The 17,435-nt window shown below is 42.8% G+C and overlaps 1 long non-coding RNA gene across 1 annotated transcript in view; it reads right to left on the bottom strand.

Moving 5' to 3' along the window:
- Positions 1-16,433, bottom strand: part of LOC109461069 (uncharacterized) — a 32,631-nt gene extending 16,198 nt beyond the window's left edge. The window contains exons 1-2 of the long non-coding RNA XR_002139617.3: positions 16,159-16,433; positions 14,734-14,915 (exon numbers count right to left, since the gene is read on the bottom strand). This is a non-coding gene — a long non-coding RNA (uncharacterized LOC109461069). The remainder of the gene's footprint in view (positions 1-14,733; positions 14,916-16,158) is intronic.
- Between the last annotated feature and the right edge of the window lie 1,002 nt (positions 16,434-17,435).

Below are 17,435 nucleotides of genomic sequence, written 5' to 3'. Positions count from 1 at the left end.
AATCCCTTTACGATTTCTTGCAGTACTGGTTTGGTAGTGATGAACTCCTTTAGCTTTTTCTTGTTTCTAGCTCTTTATCTGTCCTTCCATTTAAAATAATAACCATGTTCGGTTGAGTAGTCTTGATTGTATGTCCTTGCTTTTCATCACTTTGAATATTTTGTGCCAGTCCCGTCTGGTCTGCAAAGTTTCCGTTGAGAAATCAGCTGACAGTCATATTGTAGCTTCTTGTGGTTAACTGACTCCCTTTCTCTTGCTGCTTTTAATATTCTCCCTTTGTCTTTAATTTTTGGCAATGTAATGATGATGTATCTTGGTGTGGGCCTCTTTTGATTCATCTTGTTTGGGCTTTCTGGATTTGTATATCTATTTCCTTCACCAGGTTAGGGAAATTTTCAGTCATTATTTCTTCAAATAGGTTCTCAGCCCCTTGTTCTCTTTTTTCTTCTTCTGGTAGTCCTATGATACAAATGCTGTTATGCTCAATGTTGACCCAGAAGATCTTTAAGTTACCCTTATTTTTAAAAATTATTTTTCCTTTTTACTGTTTTTATTGGGTATGTTCTGCTGCCTTATCTTCTAAATCACTGATTGATTCTCTGCTTCATCTAATGTGTTACTGAATACTTCTGGTGTATTTTTCATTTTAGTTATTGTATTCTTCATTTCTGACCGGTTCTCATGGTTTCTATGTCCTTTTTTAATGCTTATATCTCTTTGTTGATGTTCTCACTGAGTTCATCTATTCTTTCCCTAAGTTTACTGAACGTCCTTATAACCATTGTTTTGAACTCTGTATTTGGTAGGTTGTTTGCCTCCATATCATTTGTGCCTTTTTCTGGTTTTCTCCTGTTGTTTTATTTGGGTCATGTTTCTTTTTCTCCTCATTTTGGCTACCTCTCTGTGTTTGTTCCAATGTATTAAGTAGATCCGCTTTGTCTCCTAGTGTTGGCAGGGTGGCCTTATATAATAGGTGTCCTGTGGGACCCAGTGGTGCAGTCTCCCTGATAACCTGCACTGGGTGCTCCAGGAGTGTCCCTTATGTGGGTTGTGTGTGCCTTCTTGTTTTAGTTAAGCCTTGACTGATGTTGGCAAGTCACTGGGTGGGGTTAACCCTGAGGCTGACTGGTTATGAGAATTGGTCATGACAACAGTATATGAACTGCTGTGCAAGGGTTGATCCCACAGAGTAGGATTCACCCCAGCATGGCTCTGGTGCCTGCTAAGACCACCCTTTGGGTGTGTTACTTCTGGAGCTAATCACATGGTGCTCTGTTGTGGTCTGAAGCTGGCCAATGGGTTTGTTGGTTTTTAGGAGGGACTCTGGTGTAGGCCAAGATCAGCTGCTATCTCTAACTGACCCAGGACCACATGGTTAGAGCTACATAGAAATCTGCTTTGGGTAGAACCCTGTGTTCAGACTTGAGTAATGTGGGAGAGGGCACTCTGTCACAGGTACCAGTCCTGGAGCCATTCAGCAAAAGGCACAGGGCATCTGGAGGCCAACCACCACCTGCCAGCTGTCTGTAAAGCACACCCAGCTGCTGAAAAATCCTTGGGCAGTAAGTGAGTTGGTTTGGGTGGGGTCTCAGGTAGTCACCAATGTGGAACAAGTGGTGTTTACTAGGTTAATGCATTTTCAGGTTTGGCACCAGTGCCAAGCCTGAGGCTCCACAGCAAGAGGCAAAGGGAACACCAAATCCAGCCTCTGCCTGCCCGGGGCCTGTGGATCCTTGAGAGTTTTTAAGAAAGACTGTATTGTGGATGGAGGCAGGCTGCCTGCCACTGTAAGAGCCTCTGCTGGAGAGTGAATTTGGTGGGACATGCTCTGAAGGAGTCATCAGGGTGGGGGCAATTGGTGTTAACCAGGTTAATGCAGATTTGGATTTGGCACCTGCTTGTGCCTGAAGGACCTGCGGGGGGAGGGTGCAACACAGGAAAGATGGCACCTGCCTGCCTGCTGTATTGGAAGAAGGCTCAACACAGAAACAATGGTGGCTCTCCTTCCAGCTCTCACCCTGCGGCCACACAATTCAAATTTTTTTTATTTTTCCTGTATGACCCAGGTATCTTTAAAGCTGCTGTCCTTTTACCGGAGCCCAGGGTGAGTGTTTGTGAGCAAATGAGTCTCTGCACTGACACTTTAAGAGGACAACTGGGTTTCAGTAGCCTTCCATTGTACCCAGATGGACATAATCACCACTAATTTTCACAGCCAAATGTTGTGGAGGCTCCTCTTCTGGGCACTGGTGCTCTGGACTGGGGAGCCCATTATGGGACTGGGTCCTCTCTCCTTAGAGGGGACCTCTGTATCTGAGATATCCCTCCAGATTCTCAACCACCACACGTGGGTGTGGGACCAACCCATTTCTCATCTCTGCCCCTCCTATCAGTCTTGACGTGGCTTCTTCTTTATATCCTTAGTTATAGGAATTTTGTTCAGTTGCTCTTCATATGGTTCTCCAGGTTGACTGTTTTATAATTTAGTTGTAATTTTGATGTGCTCATGGGAGGTGTCAGCACAGCATTTACCTATTCTGCCATTTTGACTGGAAGCCAGTGTATACACCTTCTTATTTTAAGTTTTATTTTTATTTTTGTGTATTTTGTATATGTGAAACATAAGCAAAGCATAGAGAATAGAGTAAGAAACTTTGATGCACCCATCCTGCTTTTTCAACAATTATCAGCACAGTATATTCTGTTTTTTTTTGTTTTGTTTTGTTTTGTTTTGTTTTGTTTTGTTTTGTTTTTTCTGAATCCTAACAACTGTCTTCTCCCATATGGTCTGTATTATATTTTTTAATTCAAAGATTATTATCAACTTGATACTTAATTAACTTTATATGCATAGAAGGTCTATTAGGATACATACCAAACTGACTGAGAATGGAATAAGAGTATGGTGGAGTGGGTGGATCTTTTATGATGAGAATGTATTTATGTAGAATTTTTTTAAATCATAAAACATAGAAAGATAATTGAAAAAAAAGAAACGTTCCTCCAAATATACTAGAGGCATAAGGTTTTCATCAAATTAGAAAAGGTCCACGTAAAGTAATTGAAGGAGCACTGAATTAGAAATCAAGACATGAGAGATTTACTTCTATTTCTGTCACTATAACCATAATATCTCTGAGTCATTGCTTATAATTGCTTGTAAAGAACAAGCATATCATTCAGTCATCCTAATAATATCTTTGAGCATCTACTCTATGCCCTGTATTGTCCTCATTGCTGGAGACACAGAATGAGTTCACTTCCACATTAGTCAGAACACTTTTGGTTATAAGTAATCACAACTCCAACTCAGACGAGCTAAACCAAAGAGAAGATGCAATGGCTTACACAACCACGGAATGCAGGGATGGACCTGACTTCATATGCACCTGGATTCAGAGGTTAATAGAATTTCTTCAGGACCTAGTCTTCCTATGTCTCCATCGTAGCTCCTCATCACTGCTTTCCTCTGTACGGACTTCCCTTTCATGTAGGGTCTCCCAATATAGTAATCTCTGACAGCTCACTGATTATACCCTCATTGCATCAAGTTCAAGTGTTCTGGGTAATGCCTTTCCTCCTCTAGATCCAGTGTGACCACATATCAGTATTCCGTTGTGTAAAATCCAATCAATGTATACCAAACACAATGTCTGGCAGATTAGTTCTATGTAAATATTTTATCTCCACCTTCTATCTACAAGGTTATATTCCTTATGCTTTCATTTTACTATTTTTTATTTTTAGAATTTTTTTTTATGTTTTTATTTTTATCTATGATTTATTTTTCTGAGGCCACAGTTTGGAAAAGATTCATGGCCCATTTACTCACGAAAATATTCTGGGTTGATTTCCAATTAATCATCATTGAATGCTTCCCCACTGAACCATCAGAGATTCTGCATGAGGTTGCTTTGCCAGTATAACACACATTATTCATACTTACCACTGATGAGAGAAGCTGTGCTTATGTTTTCACTTGAGAAAAACAAAATGCACATGATTCCTACCTCTCTTTTCCAGAATTACTTATAGTTTCCCAATGTGAAGTTGAAACAATACCACAATTCTGTTTTCTAGAGCCAATGTAAATATCTTTCCTCTGTATTTTCTTTCTCCTTACAGTCAATGAGGTCATCCCGAAAGAGCAGAACTTAAGAGTCAGATCCCTCTTGTTATCTGCTTGTTGGGGATTCTTGGAAAGTCACTTGGTCCTTCTAACTCAGTTCTTACAACTATTAAATGGGAATAGCAATAGACCTACCTTGTAATGTAGTTGAGAGGATTATGGGAAATAAAATTTGTAAGATTCTAACATAGTTTCTGAGACAGAGTAGCCATTCAGTAAATACAAGTCACCTTTCCTCCTCCAATGGCATGGCATTTTAATATTTCTTTCTCTAGGTCTCACTTTACTTCCTGTATAACCATTATTTTTCTTATATCCCCTACTCATTCATTATCCCTTGAGCTTATGAATTATGCTTTGTTTCTTTTTATTGCTCATGGAGCTGACACAATGTCTTTTCATGGAGAGGAGCTCTAAAAATGATTCATAGCTATATAAAATATAACTTTGATTGATACTCCTATCCCAAAACTATAGGTAAAAATATGTTGGTGATACAAGCATCTAATTATCCTACTACGGGTCAGACACATTATATGATTTCCATTTATTTTCTCATTTAATCTAACCTTGTGAACATAGGTTTGACTCCTTTCTTATTTTACAAATGAGGACACTGAGGTTTGTAAATGCTAAGAATTTGCTGTAAAATCATTCATCTAATGTGTGTTGGGCTTCATCCTTAAGCCCAGGTTTGGTCCCTATGGACACCCAGTCCCTCTGACCCAATGGGACTGCTGCACATCTTGTACCTTCCAGATAGATAAGTGCCTGGGAAGTTGGCATCTTTCTATTTAGTGCAGTCCTGGCATAATGGAAAGACCAGGCTATGTCTTGAAGAGACTTTAAGAACTCATATCATGATACATGTGGACACCACTGTGGGAGTGGAGACATGAATACTCACAAAGGCAATCTTAGGAGAACCCGGGCTACAAGAATTCCTCTTCAGCCTTAGGCAGTTATGCATAAATAACCTGTTGTCCCCAGGCTCAGGCGTGGTACCCATTCCCAGTTCTGTCTCCTCCTTTAAGAATCCTTTCTATGTCACGGTCCCAGGCTTCACTAGGATTCTCCACAGATACTTTCTTTTGGGCCTCAACTCTGTGCTCCACAAGGACACCTCCTCCTCTACCTCCCAGTTACATTCTAAGGTCTCTGCCCTCTTCTCAGCTTCCACCTTGCCAGATGAACCTGTCAAAGTCTAAGTTGAGGGAACCTGGTTTCCCACCTCTCTTCTGAAAGGTAACATCAGACCTCATTCTTGAGATCTAAGATTTAATAGCATGCAAATTTGTACAACAGGAAGATACCTTAGCTCCCCGTCCACTGGCTTTTTGCTACTTTAAACCTTCAAGCTTTCTCATCTCAGTATCAAATTTGGTAAGCTCAGTGTCATATGGGAGATCCTGCTCGCTGCACCATGTGTTGTGCGGGGCGGCCTGTGGGGTCTCAGCTCCCGCTCCCCACATAAGAATGCAGGATGTGGCTAGGCCAAAAAGGAACACCCACGGAGCTATAGGTAGGGGAGTCATACCACTATAGTCTCACTGGAGGCTGGATTCACACGTGCGACCTGCTGTCTGCTTTTCTGCCTGCCAACTGACAGACTCCCCTTGCTAGCTGCGGTCTACCCTGCTAACTGCAATCCGCACTTGCTAGCTCCGCTACCATCTTCTTGCTAGCCCCCAATTTTCTGCTAGCATAGCCACGGCAGTTAAATTAGTGGCCAATGGCTCACTGGTTACAGCTGACGGCCAACTAGCCACAGCTGATGGCCATCCAATCACAGTTGATGGCCATTTACTACCTGAGCCTGCACCTCTCCACATGAGGCCGAGAGCCTGGAAACTGCACTCCTGGCTCTGTCCCCACACTCAGCCTGGGTACAGATGGGTAGAGCTTGATGTAGGGTTGCAAAACAAGAGTGGACCCCAAAGTGCTGAGTGGAGATGCTAGAACTACCAGGCATTTGTTTATTTGATCCAAATTCAAAAGGAAGCAGGAAAAGTTCTCCTGGAGCCAGCCACCAGGAAATGGTTGTGGAAGGAAATGAAACAGGACACTGAATCTAGATAATCAGGAGAATCAGGTAACAGCATCCTGACTCTGGGAGGCAGTGATGGAGAAAACCTACAGATGTAGGTAAATGGGGTTAGACAAGAAAAGGTCTAGGGTGACATTTAATACTAATGAAAATATTTGCTCTCACCTTATAAATGTCACTTCTATTTCTTTTCCCAAATAGGTCTTTGGTATACATTCTTCTACCCATTTTGAAGATGGGAGATTTGCGATTCAAGGTTAGATAATTTGTCCCACAACCTAGAGCTAATGAGTTGTCTAGATTTGAATACAAATTTATCTGATTCCAGAACTCATGCTGATGTTTTAGGAGACTGCACTCAATATTAATCCTGGAAATCAATATGGTCACCAAACCCAATGAACTGATGTACAGCTCAGTTAGACGTTTTTTGCAATGATATTACTCAAGTGACTTAGGTCCCATATAGCCAAGGCTGGAGTCAATGAGAACCCATGTATGAATAAAAGGGTAGCACTAGTGGTCTTGTCCTGGGCTGAGATGTTCTACTCAGGAAGTCTTACAGCTGACACATAGCTTCACCCTCCTCATTCCCTGCTCATTGACATTTTACTCCACTTGCAGGCTTTCTCTCTCAAGTCCCCATAATATGTCTGCAGTAATTTGAGAAGTCTCATGTGCTTTTCCTTGTCCCTCTAAGCATGCAATTCCACAGGGCATGTTCTAAAAATAAAATAAAGTTATTCTAAAGTAGGAATGTTCATTTATTCGGAGCTAAACTTCTGGGGAGCTCCAGGCAGTCACTGACACATTTGCAGAAACCTACCCCATCTCTTATCAGCACTGAGATCTACTTCCTTAACATGGAAACATTGCAGCCTGGTTTTGTAACTGTGTATGACTGGTGTTGGTTGAGAGAACCAACAGCGTTCATTTCATTAAAGATAAAATATAGATTTAGTGAGGATCAAAGCAGATAATGCTTTGAATAATTTGGGGTGGGGTTGTAGGCTAAATGAGCTGGTAGCACCAGAAATCATGGGCAGAAGTTACAAAGAAGTATATTGTGGTCATATGAGGACATTGTAATAGCCAGAATTGTTGGAAGATAAAATAGACCACTTTGGAAGGTGAATTTCTCATCACTGAGAGTGGAGCTGGAGTAGCACTTAAGATTGTTGGGGAAGGACTCACCCCTGAAAATGTGCCGCCCAAACAGGCTAAGATTTTCATGCAGCACTGCAGCATCAAGAGAGTAGCCAGGCCCAATGGGGACAGGACTCCGGGAAATAGCTAGTTCTGGTGCCTGACTATAAAGAAAACGAGCCATTAGCTCAACAGCATCATCTCCAGGGGGCCATCTCAATCTGGACTGGTGTGGGAGGAGGGTGGTAGTTTCTAGTATCAGGTATCTAGGTAGTGATAGCAATCCACTTTAGCAGGGAACAGATAAATGAGTGAAGCAAAGGAGAAGATTTGCCAAAATCTGAAGGAGTGGGGCCAGCTTGGCATTCTGAAAGGAGTACTAGATCAGGTCATAAACCCAGCCAAAGGGGCTCTAAGGTCCAGGTAGCAATCCGGAACACTGGGAAACCAGGATGACGTTCCTTGGACACAAATGGTGTGGAAGAGGTTAGGAGGAAGTATTGAAGAGCAGGGATAACTTCATTGCTCAGTGTGCCTGCCAGTGGGCATTAGATTGTTATAGAAGGAAGATCAGCATGGCACTGCACAGGAAAAGGCTTGCCTGTGCCAAGTGAGGCAGGGCAAACAGGAGCTGATTCTTCCAGCAGGGTCTGGGTGATTGCTCCTTACACTGCCTTCAACTCTGAGACCGCATGACCTGAGGGAACCTGGGATTCAGCCAGAGTTGTGTTAAATTTGCTCAGTGGTATCAGTCATTGATCTAAAGCTGTGATTCTCAAAGTTTGGCTTATGGTAGAATCACCTGGAGGGCTTTTAAAGCCCCAGGTGGCTGGCCCCACTTCCAGGAGATTTTGATTCAATGAGTTTGGATGGGGCCGAGAATCTGCATTTCTAACAAGTTCCCAGGGATGGTCTAGGGACTACCCTTTGAATAGCTCTGGTCTAAAGTAATGCTAAGTCAAAGAGCACTCAGCAAAATGATGCTCAGCTTTCCTCCATACCTTATTCAAAAACGTAGCACCTTCTTGATTTCAGTTACCATGCCAAGTACTAGAGATATTCCAGTAAACAAGATAGAATCCCTGATGTCAAGTGGCTCACAGTCTAAAGACACAGAAATGAGCAGTTACAAGACAGGGCAAGTGTCAAGACAGGAGTAATTACTCGTGATGACAATTTGTGCATATGTGTACTGAGAAATACTCTTGAGGACACTAGAGGACGTTTCTGGACCATGTGACCTTGAAATTAGAATCTGACTTTAAGGTCAGGATATCCTGAATCAACTCTTGGCTCTGCCACTTGATAACTGGTTGATCTTAGGCAAGTTAATTAAGTTCTTTGAGCCTTAGATTCCTTGTCAGCCAAATGGTCCTGGGTCACTTAATACCATGACCATGGACATGTCCTAGGCACAGGGCCACAGGGTGAATAAGCCTGCTATTCTGTCAGTCTTGTTCCCAAGAAGCTCACACTCTGCTAGTGGCAGTAGGATTGGAGATAGGACATTTCCACGCAGAGGCAGAAATAAAATGAGCTGAAACAAAATAAAAATACAGTGACAAGGAAAGCAGGAGATAGAGTTGGGCAGATGATTTTAGAGAGGATTGTCAGGGAAGGCCTCCTTGAGGAGGTAATATTTGAACTGAGATCTGGGTGAGGAGAAGGAGGCAGTATTTTCTACACAGGGTGAAGATTTGAGTAGATATGTGAGTTAAATAACCGTGATGGTCAATTATCAACTATCAACAAAATAAGCTTATCGTCCTCCTTATTGTACTTATTACTATTATTATAATTATTACAATTATTGTAATACCAGGAAGACAAGTTCATGAGCAAAGTCCAGAGGGGCATGGCCTCCTGGCACATTTGGAAAGGTCATAGGTGAGCAGAACTGAAACACAGAGCCTTTAGGGGTATGGAAATGGCAACACTTGAAAGCCTAGCAACAGATCAGGCTGCGCCCTGGACATTGTCCTCAGGAACCACTAGAGAAATCTGGGGAGCGATGTGATGTGCTAACATTTTTGTTTGAGGAAAAACATGTCATTTCCTTCTTTTCTGCATGCAGCCCGAGGAGTGGGTGGAGGGGAGAAAGACTGAGGGCAAGGGGGAGATGTGGCAGTCTTCACCTGGAGAGAATGATGGGCAGGCGGTGATAAAGATATTTAGGAGGAGCCATGAAGAGAATGCAGCTGTCGATTACATTGGAGGGTGATGGGGCTGGGCAATGGAGGCAGCCCGCCGTGGGGACGGAACGTGCGTCACCCCCACTTCCCTTTGAGCTACAACCCCAGGAAGACAGACCATAGGGGCAGAACTTTGGCAAACTTGCTGTAGGATTAGGGGCCGGGGACTTTGCCATACAGTGCTTCTTTCTCTTTCAAATAAGATATTTTTCTGTTTTACGGAGAAGGGTGCTGTGAAGACTGAGTCAGATGACAGGTATGAAAAGCACTTGGCAATTGTAAAACAGTTTCCAAATGTGAGGTGCTATTTTTATTACCCTTGGTTTCCTTGTACAGAATGTGACCCAGTAACTGGACGAAGGTGTCTGGCTGCTCTGGAAAAAGCAACAAAGTTGGAGATGGCAGACCGGCAGCCTCATCTGCCTGGGTCTCCGGACAAGGCCTGAGTTAGTCCCCTGGGCCCATCCTTTCCGCAATGCCCTTCATGTGTCTCTCATTTAGAATGATCTGCTAGGCTAAGCTGTGGGCATCACGGAGAAAAAAAGGCAGCCTTGGATGATTCAGTGGCTGCGAGGAAGTAATCCCCATCCATGGACTTGAATGGGAGCTAAGACAGCAATGATGAGTGGCCACGCATCCAAAGCTGTGCAGGGCAGCTGGCTGCTGATGGAGGCTCTCCCAGCAGGGGCGTTCCCGGTGCAAAGCATTAACAAGAACCTAGATAAATTCCTCTTCACTGGGCTTTGGAAATGGAAACCTGTTTAGGACAACACTTGGCACACTGCGCCGTAAAAGTCATTTTCTTGTAGCTGGTTTCCTCCTTTCTTTTCCTCTTTTTATTTCTTTCTGCCACTTCTATTTCCTTTCCTCCTCCTGTGACATCAGAAAAGAAACCCTGTGGCATCAGCCCTGATGCATTTGGAGCCCAGCCATTGACCAAGGGGCACGTCCACGGGACCGCTGAACTCCTCCCTGTAGGGGTTCACTATGTGGGTGACGTGAGTGAGAATCATGGGAAGTTGCTTCCGACTTTTGGAATGTGATTGCACAGGTGGACATGTGGCTACTCCTGCCCTTTATGTGTGTCCAACCAGTTATCAAGCATGGCCTCCTGTCCCTTCACCCCAGCCAGGCATCTTGCGGACTTGCTCAGAGTATAGTGACTACTTGCGCTGTGAGTCTCCCCGGGTTCCAAAGGAATCTGCAAACACTGGCAAACGCACTTGCTGTGAAGGGTGTTATATCAAGACTCCTACAAGGGCCAGAGCAAAATAGTTCAATCCCATATTGCGGAAGTACTTGTGGGTCTGTTCAGTGCTCTCTTCTTCTCTCTCCCAGGATGAGCAGTCCTGTCTGTCCAAGCCCAGCTCCTCAAAGCTCTGCTCCCACATTCTCTCAGACTGAAACCTTCAACCTTCTAGGAAGCGATGGATCTCTGTGGGATCAGACCCTGGGCTGGCTCCCCCTTTCTCAGAACTGCTTTGCCCTTCTCCCAGAGCATTGGTTGGAACAGGTTATCACCTCCTCCAGAACATCCATTAAGACAGCAGCCATTTAAGGCTGCACTGATTTGTGCAATAGGGGTCAGTGTTCTTATTTGAGCCTTAGTACACAGCTGACATTTACATTAGTTCAATAAATGTTTACTGATTAGTGTTACTGGGGATACAAATGAAAATAACACATAGCTCTTGCCTGTAAGAAACAGTTTGCGAGAGAGAGCGAGAGAGAGAGAGAGAGAAAGAGAGAGAGAGAGAGAGAGAGAGAGAGAGAGAGAGGTAAACAAATAAGCACAGTAGATTATTTCAAGTGTCCTTTGTAATTTGGAGATGTTTGCATTTATTGATATTTGTTCATCTTTGGAGAAACCAGGGTGGAATAGAGCATCTGACTCATAATTCCTGGGGATCTCATGTTGTTACTAAGATTGGCAGTAATATTACAGCCTTGCCATGATCTCATAGTGTCAATAAGCACTGGCTCCATTATACAGCTGAGGGAACAGAGGCATAAAGCAGTAGGATGACTTGTCCAAGACCGGATATTAGGAAGTGGCAGGGCTATAAACCTACTTGATTCCAAATGTCTCACTCTTTACCCTGCCCTAGGCTCCCTTCCTCTGACGCCCTCCTTTTTGGATCGGGGCTTGCTGCCAGCCTGCAAAATGGTGAAGAGTGATCATTATCCAGCAAAACCATTTTGACATCTGAAACCAGGTCCACATCAGAACATGTGACGAAACAAAGGAACATTTTTCCCCATTCAGAGGATCATTAAAGAAAATGAAAGTTGGTGGATCGTTGTTATGCACGAGGAAATAACATAAATGAGAAAATCTGTAAACAACACATCTGAAAGTCTCTGGAAATTTGCAGCGGAAACGAATGGACCAGAGTGTGAATGAATAATGCCTCACCAATGGGAACCTGGGAACCATGGGGCCAAGCTCAAAGCAAAATGATCCATTCTGTTCAGCATGAAATGAATTCTCTGGCAAAATGGAGGACCAAAATTAAGCACCTGCTCCTCGACTGCAAGATTTATGGATCTTGGTTTTGACTTCTGGAAGATGAAGAAATGCTTAAGCATATTTCTCTGTATTTATAGGCAGATGCTTGGTGGGTTCTTTTGTAGGTGAAGCCCTTTGGCCAGTGCTTAGGGATCAGGGATTGTTCCATATTCCCCAGGTTCTTTCTAAGGTGAGAACTGGGAGCTAAGGCCACCCCAGGGAGTTGGAAATGGCGTCCAGCACAATGCTTCTTAGAGCAAGCCCCTGTCCTTTCCGACAAAGGGACAGTTCCTAGTTGAGTGGGAGGATGTTGATCATCAGGCCCAAGTTTCTATTTTGTCCCTACTTGGGCATATTCTGAATTTCCCCCAAGTCCCCGTCTACTTTGGAATTCCATTCTATTTTTCCTCAGAAAAGTGTCTTCCTCATGAAGAATTGATTGATCCATTAGTGGCCCCTTCTCCTCACAGTCCTTATGCGTCTACTGGCAAGTGTGAAATGTATGCAAAGCACAGTGGAATCTGTTTTTTCCTGCCCAGCACCCATGCTCACTTTGTATAATACCACTGAGCACTTCCAAGAGGAATCTTCTGGACAGATTTATGTTCTCTTCTTAACATTCAGTAAATTTACAGAAGAGAGGCTTTGGAAAACTTCCATGAAATACTATGATTCCATCTCTTTTTAAAAATAAGAATAACGATAATTTAAGCTTTCTTGAATATTTAAGTGCACATACAGTAGTAAGCACTTTTCATATATTATCTCATTTAAATCTCACACATACATCTATGAAGGAAACCATTTTATAGATGCAGAGGCTGAGCATCTAGAACCAGGTATTTGTACCCAGGTGCCTCTGACTTCAAAGTCTATACCCTTGGCCACTATACTCTGTGATGCCTCATACCTTCTTTTTTCAGATTTACAATAAAAATTGGAGGGTTGAATGTTCTGAGATGTACTTGGTAAAGAACCCTATATAGTGTTGTTTAACATTAAACAATACGAAGAGATATGTGAAGCTCTGCAGGTATCATTGCCACAGTTAGCGGGTATATCCCTTCCTGACCTATATGCTCAATAAAGGTCAATTGTGTAGAAGTTGGAAAAGTAATATTGGTGGTGATGGTGGTGATGATGAAGATAGAGATCATGATGATGGTGATCATGATGGTGGTGGTGGTGGTGATAATGACAGCATTTACTGACAGACTATTATGTGCTAGGTGCTCTCCATGTATTATCTCATCTAATCCTTATAATTTTGCTAAAGAGTGAGTGCTATTATTTTCCCTATTCATAAGAGATGAGAGCACTGGAATACTGAGAGCGATCTTGCCAAAAGCCACACTACTAGAAATGGTAGAACAGGGAATTGAATCCAGACCTGCTTGAATTCTCAGCCTCCTAGCATTTGCAACCTATCTTCCCTCATTGGAGGACCAGCTTTCAACCTAGCAGAGCCCCACCCATCCTGATAGCTTAAACTCTAAAAGATCTTGATGATTTTCTTTCAAGCACACCAGAAAGGGCAGGGTCCCTTGTCTATCTGTCCTTTTGCTTTCTAGATTGCAAGACGTTGGAGCCTGTTGAGGCTCTGCTCTCAGCCCGAGAGCTTTCCTGCAGGAGCCTGGCAAGGGTAAGGCAGTCCCACAAGCCTCCTTGTAGCAGCATGGGCATCACGTTATAGGGAACCCTATAGATTAGGAGTAGAGTAGGCTCCAAATGCACGAATTTCAAAATTGAAGCAATAAAGCATATTTTTTTCTCAGCTTGCAATTGCTCCTTAATTGGACCATGAATAGCAATTATACTATAAAACCTAACAGGGATTTGTGAGTAATTAGAGAATATCTTGGGGCTTTGGGTTTTAATGGAAGAACCAGGCTAATCATTGAGTTACTTTCACCTTCTACCAATTGATAAAATCATTATGAAATGCCTATCAATCACTCAGAGAAATTGCAAATGTAATTGTAATTCCTGCTAGTGTAATACTAAGAAGCCTGGAAAATCACCCTACACCTAAGGCTTTGTCTGTATTCTTAAATAGATGGAAGAAGCAGAAGCAAAGGTGTTCCCATCATCTGGAAATTGACAATGTCCTGTCTGTAGCTCCTTTGAATACATTGCTTATTTCAACATTTAGCACAGCTTTGTGGGGAGTATATCTTTACGCCCATTGCACAGATAAAGGCATTGAGGATCAGAGTAATTTATCCAAACTCATATAGCTAGTAAGTGACAGATGCAGAGTTTAAATCCAGATTTTTAATACGGGTCAAGCTCAAAGTTCATGACCTTTCAACTCTATAATTGCTGAACATTAATTGAGCACAACTATGCACATCAGCTTTCCATGCATCATGCAATTTAATACTTTCAACAGCTATGCAAGGCAAGTATTTTTATCACATTTACAAATGAAAAAGTAGAAATCTGACAGCAGTGGCAAGTCTCATCTTGGACTATCACCTTCTCTCACCCTTCTCATCACACACACACACACACACACACACACACACACACACACACCACACTTCTTCAGTCCCTTCATCTCTAAAGCCACACATTTGGGGAGTTCCTTCAAAATTAGGCCATGAGACAATAATGTGAAAGATAAACTAAGAAGCACCACTAGGGGGATGGAGAAATGGCACAAGAAAGTGAAGACAGCCAAAAAAGGATAAGTTAGCAAAGCACCTACCTATGTCAGAGGTGGGGTTTGGCCTCAGAAGGGTGCTGGGAAACAGTATATGCAGCACACACCTTGCCTCACCAAAGAGCAGCAGAGTGGATATTCATCTACCAACTTCATTAGTCTTGACTGGGCAGTCATGGAGGTGGGAGAGTTAATTCTTCCGTACTTCCAGCTTATAGTGAGGACAGCTAAGTGGGTTCCAGAGCAAGAGAAGACCCTCAGTGAAAGAATCCAGGCAGTTACAGGTGGTAAGAATAGGAACAGGGCACCAGTCCAACAGCATAGGAACAAACTGGTCTTCAGTGAACCATGTAGCAAAGGAGAGGCAACAGAAAGCGTGGCTTTGGAACCAGACAGACCTGGCTAGCTATGCTTGCTATGTCATCCCCTGGAATGACTGCCTTGGGCTAATGTGCTTGCCATTTTTTATTCAGTCCAGGTCAACTCACTTGTGAGCCAGGGGGACTGATGTCCACTTCACAGAGTGGGTTGGAAGACTCTAGGGCATAAGACCTGTCAGATCCTGACACTGCATTTACCTGACATACAGTTGCTGTTCAAGATACTAACTCACTTGAACCTGAAAACTGCCTTAAAACCAAACAATAAGAGGCAGTTTCTAGTGTAGCCAAAATATCAAATCATTATATATACAGGTCCTCTAAGGAAGTAAGTTGAATTTGTGACTTCTATCATGAATTCCTTTGAAGCTCTATTAAAATTTCAGCTCCTGTCCCAGAAATACACAGAAGACACACACAAAAAACAGTCTTGCAGAAAACAGAAGAGATACATCCACAATTATCTGGGGGAATCAATATGTAAGCACAGGTATATTTAGTGAATTTGTTGGAGTTTTTTTGCCCAGTGTGAGCATTCCCAAGTCCTAATCCTGGTGGTGATGTAACCAGTGTGGACTCTTAAAAGAAAAGCATTCTGAGTGGTGTCTATGAGTGTCATAAGACCCTTATTTTGTAACCTGGTTCCCAAAAGCATCAGGGCCACATGCTTCAGTAGGGACAAAAGCATTTTGTGATTCATTTGCTCCATTCAGCTTTGGCCCATGGATTTCCCTTCATGTTAGCGTCTTTCTAGAAAATGATTTAGGTCAAGCTCAAGGGTAAATGCTGACCGGTTTACTCTGAGTCCTCAAGTATAAGAAAAGGAGTGGTGGAAAATAGAAGCCAAGAGTGGATGGAGTTACTTAACCTGGCTAAGGGACATCAATCTTTCATTGAGAAAAAGATACCAATCTGCTAACATCTTGGCTCTATCTTGGCTTGCTCCTTTTAGGAAAGGAAACCTCCACATGGGGATGATATGTTTCACTGCATTTTTATAATTAAATGCCTAATTTTTTCTAGCCAAGACTCCTCTACCCTATCAAGCAGCATAGGTCAGAACTCCGCAGCACCAGCCCCCATAGCTTACTTGACATTGTGCACTGTGTCCTCACTTTCTTCTCTTCTTCTCTCCCGCAATATTCCAAGACAGAGAGACCTGTTATGAAACTTCAGAAGAGGAGTCCTACTATTTCTAGTTTGTGCAAAGCGTTCTCCTATGTAAAAATAGACTCTCTTCCACTTGGACGCTGAGTGACCAGAGGGATCACTTAACAGCAAGTTTAATGCAGAGCAATCCCCACGCGAGGCTCCCTTTCCATGGAAGACAATCTGCTACCATTTTTATGTGACAAGACCAAATGGCTAGGGGACTGTTTGAGTCACTGGATAAGTATTTATTCCTCCTTCTAGAATAAAACAGAGGTATATTTTATGTCTTTCCCACATCTTTGCTCTTTCTTTCTTACCTTTATTTGTCCTCCATAAAGTATATAGTTATTAACAGGCCTCTCAAATGTCAGGCAACAAGGGAAAACACTGGCATCACAAAAGTGTCAGAAAAACAGCAAGAGCTTACTCCCTCCTCACACTCCGCAAGCTCCTCATGTGCCTCACTAGAGAGCAGCGTGCTGGAGCTACGGGCATATGTGCTTGGGAGCCAGGGAGCATCGGTCAGAGAGATGAGCCTCAACCTACCTGCTGTGTGACTCTGGGCAAATCCTCTGCGTGTCCATTTCCTCACAGCAAAATGGTGACACTCGCATCTGTTGGGGTTGTGGAGAGAATTGCATGAAATCAGGTATGTGAAATATTAGATGAATTGTAAGTGACCAGTAGATATGAGGGATATTCCTCTTGCTCTGGGTTCCCAGAAGTCTGTATCGCCTTTTCTATGCTACATGTTAAATAAAATCACATTACTACATCTGACAAAAGTAGGAAAATAGACACAATTTTTAAAAGAATGAATACCATAGGAAACATGCCTAGCTTCCCTATACCTTACTGAAACTTATAATAGAGTTGTCAGGTAAAGTACAGAGCATCCAGTTAAGTATGTTTCTAGTTTAATATGTCCAAACATTAAATTGGATATGCTTATACTAAAACAGTATTCATTGTTTACCTGAACTTCAAATTTAACTGGATGTCTTGTATGTTTAGTCACTAATTTCGGCCACCTACTTGTGCATGTATCTCACAAATCTAAGTTGCCTTACTGGGTTGAGGAATGGAAGCGCTCAAGAGCACCAAGTCAAATGTTGTTGCCCTAATCTGGATCCCAAGTCATGATGAGTCTCCTGCACAATCTTGATCATGTGTTAGGCAACTTTGGAAAGACATTAACAAGCTTCAGGCAAGCAG

This window comes from Rhinolophus sinicus, chromosome 15, assembly GCF_057876585.1.
Source record: "Rhinolophus sinicus isolate RSI-liver-muscle chromosome 15, RSI-T2T, whole genome shotgun sequence".
NCBI lineage: Eukaryota > Metazoa > Chordata > Mammalia > Chiroptera > Rhinolophidae > Rhinolophus > Rhinolophus sinicus.
The sequence above is the reverse complement of the archived record's forward strand: the minus strand, read 5'-3'. Positions and strand labels throughout refer to the sequence as shown.